This window comes from Xyrauchen texanus, chromosome 39 (assembly GCF_025860055.1).
Source record: "Xyrauchen texanus isolate HMW12.3.18 chromosome 39, RBS_HiC_50CHRs, whole genome shotgun sequence".
Taxonomy (NCBI): Eukaryota; Metazoa; Chordata; class Actinopteri; order Cypriniformes; family Catostomidae; genus Xyrauchen; species Xyrauchen texanus.
The window spans coordinates 33,964,092-33,976,487 of NC_068314.1; the positions used below are offsets into that span (position 1 = coordinate 33,964,092).

Sequence of the window (12,396 nt, forward strand, 5' to 3'; positions counted from 1 at the left end):
GCTAAGCTGGGGTCAGAGTGCAGGGTCAGCCATGATATGGCACCCCTGGAGCAGATAGGGTCAAGGGCCTTGCTCAAGGGCCCAACAGTGGCATCTTGGCGGTGCTGGGGCTTGAACCCCCTCTGGTCAGTAACCCAGAGCCTCAACCGCTGAGCCACCACTGGCCACATAATTTAAACCTGTAAGCTTGGTGCTACATGACTGTTGGGGTTTAATATGAAAATAAACATGATTTATTTAATTTAGTAAGGCAGATTATTGGTCATGGGAAGATACACAAACAATAATATAAGTTTGGTGCAACTAAAATACAATTTCAAACATTTCTCTGATGTAAGCCTCTATTAAACAGTACACAAAATATTGCACAAATTTTGGCTTTGGCATGTGGTTAATAAAGATTTTAACCGATTTCTGGACAAATTTCCACCTTGCAAACTCAAAGATATAGATTTGGATGGGAGGCAAAATACCATATGACACTGGTGTTTGTTAAAATACACCAGGTAATTTTCTCAAGGCTGGTTTGGACAGAAATAAAAATCACATACTGTCTCTTGTAAATGCTGAAACTACCTCACGTCCCTTTGTAAAACAATTACCACCTGAATATGGCTTCTAACAAGAGTTTGAAGAATTTGAAAAGATGGCAAAATTAAAAGGACCCCATCGAGATAAAGATGGTTAAAGTTACACATAGAGGGGTAAAGAACCATGAAGTTGAACAGACAAGTTAAAGACCAGGTGGATGAAGAAAAGGAAACATGGCAAATGCTGGCACAGTACCAACACATCTGCTGAAGTCATGACAAGAGCGTTGCTATGGCAACGCTCCACATGGAAGGCTTTGCCTGTGCCATTGTGCCTTCTCTCTAATGTGACTTTTCCTGCCTCTAACCCTGCAACTCCATTACTGCTCAGCGGGGTCTTAAGTTAGATACTTATTCACGGTCCGTCCCCGGAGAGCAAGTCTACAGGAACCATTCCAAAAAAACTTCTCCATCATTACCTTTTTATCGTAAGAGCTGCCGATTAGAAACAGTTCAATGAAAAGACGGAAACAAGCACTGATCAAGCGTGTTTTAAAGCTATATGAATTGTGTATTAAACGAGAGAGAGGTACTCACTGGGGTTATAAAAGGAGGATGGTGTGGAAATGTTGATCTCCTGCAGGTGCTCCAGGGTTTCAGTATGGAACAGGCGTATAGAGGAACCTTCTGAGAATGCCATCCATACGCCCCCTCCAGCTCGCACCATGTGAGCTACGCTCATCATTGGGTCCTGATGGACCTCAAATCTCTAAAACAGAATGTTGTTATGTTTTAGACACATGAATTAGCTAACTATAAATACAAACACAATAAATGAATTGATTTAGGCAAGGACAACTTATTAGATCAGATGTCAAATGATACAGAATCTTACATTGAGAGACTGAAATTGCATGTTTACATATAAAATGGTCATTATGACTTTTGTTCGTCCAAGGTGTCATAATCTTGACATGCAGTAGTTGTTGTGCAGTTTGAAAAAATGTTGAAGTGTTATGTTTTCATTCCAATCATTTTGTTAATGTATTTTTTTCACTGAAACAGGAAGTTTGGGTGAATCATATTGAAGGTCTCATTGCATAAATTATTATTTTTTTTAAATAGCCTTTAGTTTACATCACAAATTCCTTCATAAACAAGTTCTTAACCAGCCTGCTCCATGGTAAATCACGACATTGCAAACTTTGATTTGATACTTGGACAAAACGTCAAAGGTAATAGACTTTCTATCAGGAAGACTCGCAGACTTGAGTCAAATTTAAGATGACGTTTATTTGATGAATATAAAACAGAAAAGCATTGTCTCTTTGGCGTAGGCCACGTCTGGCGGACCAAAGAATTTGCACTCGTCATATCCTGCCAGAGATAGGAGGCAGGGGCGAGGAGCATACCCCCGTGCAGGATGGGACTTAACTGGTGCTGGTGGGGTGGTGGAGGTTGTCGTGTTAGCACACTGAAACATCAATGTGATAGAGTGGTGGTGACGTAGTGGGCTAAAGCGCATAACTGTTAATCAGAAGGTCACTGATTCGATCCCCACACCCACCACCATTGTGTCCTTGAGCAAGGCACTTAACTCCAGGTTGCTCCGGGGGAATTGTCCCTGTAATAAGTGCACTGTAAGTCGCTTTGGATAAAAGCGTCTGCCAAATGCATAAAAGTAAATGTAGATTGTGAGCAGACTTATAAAGCAACGATTTACATGTGATTGGCTGGGAATTACCCAGCCAATGGTGTGATGATGTACAGCTGCTAGTCTTCCCGCTAGAATATGCTGCGCTTACATGTACTAAACGTTTGCCATGTTTGAAGGAATGAGCTACAGTCCCAAAAAGCATTTCGGATAACACAACTGAATTAAAAGTTATGGAAAAGTAAAAAACTATTCATTTAAAGTTGTTGAGTATTAGTATAGAAACAATATATTTAAATTGTATTGCAAAATATTTCGATAAATACAAATATATAAGTAGTTTGAGATCATAGGGAGAGTGCGTCATCCATAGTACATCATGGAAATGGCGGTTGCTGCTGGGCTCTTTTGCCGTAGTTTGATTTTCTGATTGGTGGATTGTTTCCTGAAGGGTTATGGGTAGTGTAGTTCATTACCAAAAACTGTGGTATTAAACAGGATTTTTGAAAAAAATTGGTGAAATAATATGGACAGATGGCTTCAACCGAAGCATAACTTCAGAGCTCACGGTAGGTCTGGTTTAAAAAAATTGTATGAGTAATTGTTAAAACTCAATTCCCCTATGGAGGAAATGAATGGGATTTTTGGAACCGCACTGTTGCACACTTTATGGGGGAGGAACATTCTCATTCAAGAAAGCATCTGATTGTACAAAAATATTTGTAGTGCAAGATGAGACATCGATAATTTTGCCTGTAAGAGAAATACTGTACATTTTAAATGCATATTTGTGCTAAAAGTGAATTCTGGTACACTAGAATATAGATGGATTCAAAGCTAAAATGAGCTACAAGTCACAATACTTACATTTTGATTTAATGAGGTCTATAAGATTTTGTTCATTCAAAAATTTGACTGTAAAAAAAAAAAACAGACCTACTTTCCTTCATTTAGCAGTCACGTAACCCTTGTGCGAACTTTTGGATATTTGTTTTTTATAATTTTGGCTGTGTTAATGCCAAAAGTGTGTATTTTTGGGGGAAATTTTATATTTTAACCACAGTTCCTACAATACACTGTGTACACAAAATAGTTACACTCATAACCTTCAGGACAAAAATGTCCCCATTGAAACCTATTAAAACAGCAATATTTTATCCCAGTGCCATTAAAGCACAACATCATGAATTCTATGATATTATGCTTTCATTCCGGAGCCCTGGCTTCAAAATGTAATTTTTTTATATTTTCCACCAGATAGCGCCATTTTTCTCATGTTTAGCCTATGGAGCATATAGTACATGCCTTTTTCCTATTTTCTGTATTATAGAGCACTGCAGCCCAGTAAATAATGCAGCTAAAATTGGTGTGGAGTGAGTTTTGGATGTGTGTATGGAGAAATGTGTGCGTGTGAAAAAACAACAGTGGTATTATGTAAATAAACTGACGTTTAAAGGGTTAAAATCCTAAAAATGTATGAATATTTGGTAGTTATGATCAGAAATCAGCCTGATCAGTCCGTTGGTTAAAAAAATATGTGAAAAGTGAAAGTGGAAAATAATGTAAGCGCAGAGTAGTTCTATCAGGAAGACTAGCAGCTGTACATCATCACATCATTAGCTGGGTAATTCCTAGCCAATCACATGTAAGCCATTGCTTTATAAGTCTGCTCACAATCTATCACACTGCCGTTTCAGTGTGCTAACACGGCAACCTCCACCACCCCACCACCACCAGTTGAGCCCTGTCCTGCACGGGATAGGCTCCTCGCCCCTGCCTCCTATCTCCGGCAGAATATGACGGTTCCAAGTACAACTCCAAGTACAAATAAATGGCATCTTAAACTTCACTCAAGCCTGCATGTCTTCCCGATATAAATATTATTATATTTTTTGCTGTTTTTTGACGTTGACATTTTTGTCCTCTAAGTTCCTGAGTGTGTGTTTTTTTTTTTTGACACTGCACAAAAAACAATAATGCATCAAAATCAATGTTGATGCTAATCATTGACATATCCCAGACTGTGATAATCCAAAAAACTAAATTCCCCTTAGCATTTGGTATATGGAAAATAATAAATTTGTGTTATATATATATATATATATATATATATATATATAAACAACAGGGGCATTATATAAACAAACTGGCATTTAAAGTGTGAATTAAAGAAAATGAAAAAATATCTGGTATTATGATCAGGAATGAGGTTGGTTAAAACTAATTGAAAGTGGAAAATAATATTAATATATAATATTATTATGGGAGTTTTTTGACGTGGCCATTTTTGTCCTCAAAAGGACCTCTGATTAACTTTTTATTAATTGATGCACAAGGGTTAAAAAGTGGGCTGGAGGACCAAAAACCAATGAAAATCAACAAGCAGAAAAAAAGAAGAAAAAAAACTACCTCACAAGCTATTTATTTTCTCTTTCTTCTTTCTCAATCTGCAAAGACTCCTCACACGCCTGGACTTGAAAAATATTCTCGGAACAGTGAGCTTTCAGCCACTCAATGTGATTTTCGAGCGTGAAAATCTTAAATTTGAAGAGTGAACACAACCGTAAATGAGTTGTTTTTTATAGAGGCTGATAGCTTGTTTTCATGGATGTGTCTCCAAGCATAAGTGTCTCTATTTTGTGTTATTGCTGGAAGCCAGGAGACCGTACTTAGATCTGGTACAGACCATTTTCACCTTATTGGAAGCTAGTTTTGAAGTCCACACTGCCACAAGAATTCAATGTATTGATGATCCACCAATGTTGCTGGCAATTTAAAGCTATTTGTATCCTTTTCTTCTCAAGAGTACATATTGTGTCTGAATAACCAAAAATGAAACTTTCTATTGTAGAGAAGTTCAGAACTGATTTGCTATATTGTGTATGGCCAGAGATGCCAAACACAATGAAAAGAGATTCAAAGGAAAACAACTGGATTGAAAGGACATTTAACTTTTTTTTGTTTTTGTACTGGTTGTAGTTCTGTCCCAATACCTGCAGAAGACTTCAGGGATCAGTAAAAAGTAAAACATAAGTATTGGACTGGCTCCCCTTCTCGGAAAGCCTGGATTGTAGCCTTTTGCTATAAAGATTTTATCAAAATCGATACATCGGTAACTGATCTGTAACTTTTTACCAGTCCTTCGTCATCAATTTTTGCTACATTTACAATGTAGTATATATTTTACCATATTAACCTCATCCCAGACCCCACTTTTAAGTATTATAGGCACCACGATAAGTAGAAAAGGACAGCGACCACCACCCCCTCAACTTTTGGGCCAGTTGCTATGTAAAATCCAGATTTCTCTTCCCAGTCCAGCCCAGCCTGAATTCCGTTATTTAAGCTCTCAATCATATTGGTTCTGATTTGTTGTTGCTGTAGTAACCGAAGCACCAGCTGTAAAGGCACAGCCCTCATCCGGAAAGGGGGCAGGGAGCAGCAGCTCATTTGCATTTAAAGAGACACACAAAATCAGCGTGTTTTTGATTCCACCCAAAAAGAGGCATTTACAACATGGTATAATAAATGATCCGTGCGGTATTTTGAGCTGAAACTTCACAGACACATTCTGGGAACACCTGAGACCTATATTACACCTTGTAAAAAGGGGCATAAAAGGTCTCCTTTAAATGAACAAGCTAAATGAACAAACCACTTCAATATTTATTGTGTGAAAATGATTTCTAGCAGTTTTGAAAACATTACGACCATGCCACTGTTGTGACTTAATTTCCACCACACCAAACAAATTTTCCCCTAAGTTCTGCAGAAGTTAATCTACTTCAGTGTTCAAACTGTGTCAGAGCTCTTACTCACTATGTTCTCTCTGCTCCGTACTACGTTCATTAAAAATGTACACTACATCTCTGACCACGTTATTGCATCAGCATTCAGAAACTCTAATGTATTAATAGCATTGATGCAGGGAAGGATGACTGTTTTGTAGATAGAGAGATGAGTTTGGGGTAGCAGAAAAAAAGTGTTAGTAGGTTTGTGTGCATTGTGCTAGTGTGAAGAGCAGAGCCATTGTAGAGGGGTACCGATGAGGAATACTCAGGTGAAGCATCAAGGCGAGTGATGCAACCACAATCCGTTGAGCTGAAGACTGGCAACCAATACAGAAAGCACCTAACATGCCCAACTATGGTAGAGAGAGTGTGGTGAGTAACTAAACACACAACACCAATCTAGCAATTAACATGAAATAGAGTGGGGTAAATATAGGCAGAAAACAAACCACAGTAAGGTGCCACTCATCAGCTGAAGTTGGCATGATTAGTGGTCATCGTGGCTGAGATGCGTATGGTGTGTGGTAGAGCTTTAAATAAGACGTAGCTCATTCATGAAGACTGTCTTGTGTTCCAATAGATTGTTTTCTCTGTTTCTTTTGTTTTCTGGTTTATCAGCATGGCTTCTGTATTTAATAATGCAGTCAGAGCAGCCCAAATTGGTCACTGAGAGCCCCAGATGCACTCTGTTCTTATCTGTGATAATTGTAGCTTTTTTAGAGATAAGATATTCACTAGGGATGTGCATGGATAGTAGACATTCATTTAACCATTCTACCCATCACTATTGAAAACCAGAATTACTTTTTGGCTGTTCTACGTAATAGAAGTCTTCAACCCAACTTGAAGTATTCTGACAAACCGTTGGGTTTTCCGACCGGGTTTGGGTCTGTTTTTCAAGGATAGAGCAAGTTAGGGGCTGCTCAAACCTGCTTTAGTGTGCATCTGTGCTGTTTTTCTCAACATGATCACACAGGAAGTCGGCATGCTGTTTCCAAATTTTCCAGTACCTTAGGATCAGCGACAGCATGCCAACTCATTGACATGCGACATTTCCCACTAGACATTTTTGCATTGTTTTTAGTGTGTACCTTCCCACGTGGCGTTATGTCAGAATCGAAAGAGACCTGGGTTCATATCCAAGTTGAAACCAGGAAGTTAACACATCTGCTTAATCAGTGAAGAGCTTGATACTGGACATACTGTAAATGGAGTTCACATGTGCCTATATGCCCTGCAAAACTTACAACTTTAGCCACTGGAGGCAGTGTTTTAAATGTCAGTTAGCATATAGCGAATTTGCTAAAGAAAAGTCGACCTACTCTTTCCGATTTCACTTTGAGATCATGTTGATTTTTCTATATACTGTTAAAATGCACTGGACATACGTCTTTGACTGTTGAGCTGCATTTTTAGACAACAAGTAAAGTTAGAAATAACTTATTTTAATAAACGCATCTTGAAACGCCTGCATTGTGTTTCATTAGTTGTGCGGTGTTCTGAAGAAATTCAGGTTGCAAAGAAGACTTTGTGTGACTGTTACGACATTAAACATGATTCCATGTTGTTTTTTACCAAGCAAAGTGGCTGTGCTTGATAAAGGGTAAGACTGTAAAAAGTAATATTCTGTTTGCAGACCAATGGTAGACAGTGAGAGTGTTTCGGGAACCTCTTCGAAAACAGTTCTGTTGGGTGCTGCTAATGGCACAGAAATGTAAGCGTAAGCGTTGTTCTAGCAGGAAGATCTCGGGATTCATTCATCAAGCATCACATCCAATCACAATACAGCTTCCACTTCATAAGCCACTTTCGTGTACCCCCCACCCCATCTCCACCTGTTTAGGTCCCGTTCCGGCCTATGGCAGAATCTGATGGTTCAAGCAGCATTGGAGCATTGAACCGCAGGACAGGTCTTATGCCAAATTACACAAGTATCTTTCCGTTAGTATTATTCCAATAATCTCAAGTCTTTCTGATAGATATTACACAATTTAACTTTGAAGTTGGTCATGATCTCACATCTCAGACTGAAACTGAATGACAAACAATAAAGTGTAGCCTTTGATGTTGTATTGGCCTCTTGAGGACAGTCCTTAATTGGTATAGATCAGTAGAAAATTCATAGAAATGGTAACAAAACCATTATGGTTGATTTACCTCTAACTCTTGTGCTGAATACCAAGATGTTTACTTCACCACATTGAAATTTGTCCTGCACTGTTTGTCTAATAATTGAAGTCATGCTTTAGTTAAGCATGTCACAAAAACTGCAGATTTTATCATTGGAGTATAATCATTATATAGTTTAAAATTCCCCTCATTGGCTTCTCACAACTCATGAGGAAATTAGACTTGTTTAATGATTTCAGTTATTTCAAATTTTACTTTTAGGCCCACAGCAGTGTGTAACATTATAAATAGTCTTTATTCTTTTTACCAATCCTTTCAAAGTTAAACATTATAAATACTGCAACTTGTAGTGAGGATTAAAAAAGGCACAGAATTGTAGGGATAAGCCATCTATAATTTTCCATGCGTCACCTGAGCAATTTCTTAATTCTATATTTACTTGCATATTTTCTCATCATCTTTATTTTGAGTGTGCTTATCTGTGTTTATGCTTGCTACTTAATTTCGAGTTGATCAAAGAACAGTTTAAGGATATTATTCAGTTCCAAAAAACCACAGAGGCAAACTTCAACACAAATTAGACACCTTTCTCACGTTATCTTTTCCCACACCGTGAATATCTATTATGTCTGAAGATTTTGCCATCAAAACTCCCCATCATGCGAGTGGTATTGAGGGCCACACATCAAGAAGGTTTCAGTGATTCGGTATTTAGTTACTTTGATTTCAAAGTGATTCACAGCAAAGCCCTGTTCCACTGTCTCAGAAAACAATACAACCCCTTTCCAAACACCTTTTAAAAGTCCACAGGGAAAGAGGCGCCATTTCATGCCTGGTCCTCTAATGAGGCATGAGGGAGCATCGCTTCTTATCGAGGGTTTGCACGCAGTCCCCCGAGGTCTGCGGTGCTACCGAGGAGCCCTGAGAACTCGTACGCACAGCAAGTTCTCGAGTCTGGGGTTGAGGCAGTTTAGTCGGAGGGGCGAGTTGGGTGCAAGAGACACTTCTCTCTCAGTCGCACAATAGCGGACAAGGATTATCACCTGTTTGCGTGCCCTTGCCAAAGGGAGCTTATTTTGTTTGAGAGCAAGGAAGATGACTTAAACTGCCTTTGATGTGTTTTCTCTTTTAATTGACTCGTCGGGAGTGGGTGTCTTTGCTCTCTCTCTCTCTCTCTGTCTCTGTCTCTGTCTCTGTGTGATTTTGCTTTATTTTGTTTGGACTTCAGAGACAAAACAAAAAGAATGATGGAATAATTTTATTAAATTGACTAAGCCGATTATTTCAGTGTCTTTGTGAACAGGAAATAAAGGTCTAGTTACATGCATCAACCACATTTTGTTATTGGATCACTCAAACCACAATTAGAGGTGGACAGAAACGTATGTAACCACATCACAATTCTAGTGTAAATGCTTGTGTAAATTCATCCTGATGTGTCTCAGGCAACTGTGAAGTGCTGCCTACTTGTTAATCAACCATTGTGCTACACTGGGTTTTAAACATTGCTGGTTAGATATGGCTTTAAAAGAAAACAACTAAACAACTAAAGTTATCAGTCCATCGAAGAACTTGTAAGCATCTCCTCCTCGTCTCCTCTTGACTGTGTCACTGCATGTCATTAACCCTGCGTGCATAAACTTGCAACAATCAAGAACATTTGCCATTACATAAATGTACAATTGAAACTGAAACGTTTTGTCTTCCCTGTCGAAAGCCTTTTCTAAACATTTAAATAGCATGCGTACATCACAGATTTTGTTTCTCCCCTTTTTCTCCCCAATTTGGAATGCCCAATTCCCAATAAGTCCTCATGGTGGCATAGTGACTTGCCTCAATCCGGTTGGCGGAGAACGAATCTCAGTTGCCTCCACATTTGAGACTATAATTGACACGGCTAATCACGTGGCTTGTCGTGGCATCCATCCACAACTCACCAAGAGTCCCACCGAGAGTGAGAACTACATTATAGTGAACACAAGGAAGTTACCCCATGAGACTCTACCCTCCCTAGCAACCGGGCCAATTTGGTTGCTTAGGAGACCTGGCTGGAGTCACTCAGCATACCCTGGATTCGAACTCACAACTCCAGGGGTGGTAGTCAGCGTCTTTACTCGCTGAGCTACCCAGGCCCCCTTATAGATAGCATTTCATCTTCACACGCTGCTCTAAATGGTCCGAGGTGCTGGATGGTGATGGCCTCAATTAATTTGGAGTGCTCACATAATGCATATATAAATGAGACTCAACAATTATGATTGATATATATATATATATATATATATATATATATATATATATATATATATATATATATACACTCACCTACAGGATTATTAGGAACACCTGTTCAATTTCTCATTAATGCAATTATCTAATCAACCAATCACATGGCAGTTGCTTCAATGCATTTAGGGGTGTGGTCCTGGTCAAGACAATCTCCTGAACTCCAAACTGAATGTCAGAATGGGAAAGAAAGGTGATTTAAGCAATTTTGAGCGTGGCATGGTTGTTGGTGCCAGACGGGCCGGTCTGAGTATTTCACAATCTGCTCAGTTACTGGGATTTTCACGCACAACCATTTCTAGGGTTTACAAAGAATGGTGTGAAAAGGGAAAAACATCCAGTATGTGGCAGTCCTGTGGGCGAAAATGCCTTGTTGATGCTAGAGGTCAGAGGAGAATGGGCCGACTGATTCAAGCTGATAGAAGAGCAACTTTGCCTGAAATAACCACTCGTTACAACCGAGGTATGCAGAAAAGCATTTGTGAAGCCACAACACGCACAACCTTGAGGCGGATGGGCTACAACAGCAGAAGACCTCACCGGGTACCACTCATCTCCACTACAAATAGGAAAAAGTGGCTACAATTTGCAAGAGCTCACCAAAATTGGACAGTTGAAGACTGGAAAAATGTTGCCTGGAAATGTTACATTCAGATGGTAGAGTCAGAATTTGGCATAAACAGAATGAGAACATGGATCCATCATGCCTTGTTACCACTGTGCAGGCTGGTGGTGGTGGTGTAATGGTGTGGGGGATGTTTTCTTGGCACACTTTAGGCCCCTTAGTGCCAACTGGGCATCGTTTAAATGCCACGGCCTATCTGAGCATTGTTTCTGACCATGTCCATCCCTTTATGGCCACCACTTCCAGCAGGATAATGCACCATGTCACAAAGCTCGAATCATTTCAAATTGGTTTCTTGAACATGACAATGAGTTCACTGTACTAAAATGGCCCCCACAGTCACCAGATCTCAACCCAATAGAGCATCTTTGGGATGTGGTGGAACGGGAGCTTCGTGCCCTGGATGTGCATCCCACAAATCTCCATCAACTGCAAGATGCTATCCTATCAATATGGGCCAACATTTCTAAAGAATGCTTTCAGCACCTTGTTGAATCAATGCCACGTAGAATTAAGGCAGTTCTGAAGGTGAAAGGGGGTCAAACACAGTATTAGTATGGTGTTCCTAATAATCCTTTAGGTGAGTGTATATAGTCAATTTCCAAAGAAAAAAACATAACTCCACTTTTGGCAATTTTGACTTTTTACCATATAAGGAATAAACCGAGTGACCTCTCATTACTCTTCGAACTGTGCAAGGAAATGACCAATGAAAAGATGTTTAAGCAGGCTATCTGTTTAACAAGTATCTCCATTGGCCTTGAGAAGTGTCCATCAAAACCGTGTATGTCCCGCCTTTATGTTTTTAAGAGCGTCAACTAATTTACCTCAGCTGTCCAACTGAAGTGTATTGAAGAGATTGCCTATATCGTGCTGGCTATGGATTTCCCTGACAACCAAATCCTTCATGCACACATAATGCCAGGTAGCTTTAATAAGTAGACTATACCAGCCAAATACGGTTGCCAGATTTACATCTTTGCGAAACCACAAGTGAAAGCTAATTCTAATTCATGTGTTGGACCTGGAAAATGCGTCTCGAAACCGAACTGTCCACTCAACAAATGGACTAGAAACCCTAGTCATAAAATTTTGTTAGATCTAAAATAGTAAGTAAAAGCTCAGATTATATCCAAAAATAAATTATCTTGAAATCAATACCGAGTTCTGGGAACATGTAAAATTAGACTCGAGTCTGTATCTGAATATGCGCCATTGGAACCCATGATAATAAAATCATGTATGTCCACGTTCACTGAAAAAAATTCATGCAAGTCCAAATAAAATATCGAACAGTTCAGTGCTAACAGATGTGTAATGATAGAATTATATTTATGGTACTAAAAGTGACTGATTATATTATTTCTTTATTCATTTTGT

The 12,396-nt window shown here is 39.2% G+C and overlaps 1 pseudogene; it reads right to left on the reverse strand.

Annotated features, from left to right (window-relative positions):
- The window catches only part of LOC127632939 (rho guanine nucleotide exchange factor 10-like protein), a 173,067-nt pseudogene that overhangs the window by 10,796 nt on the left and 149,875 nt on the right, over positions 1 to 12,396 (reverse strand).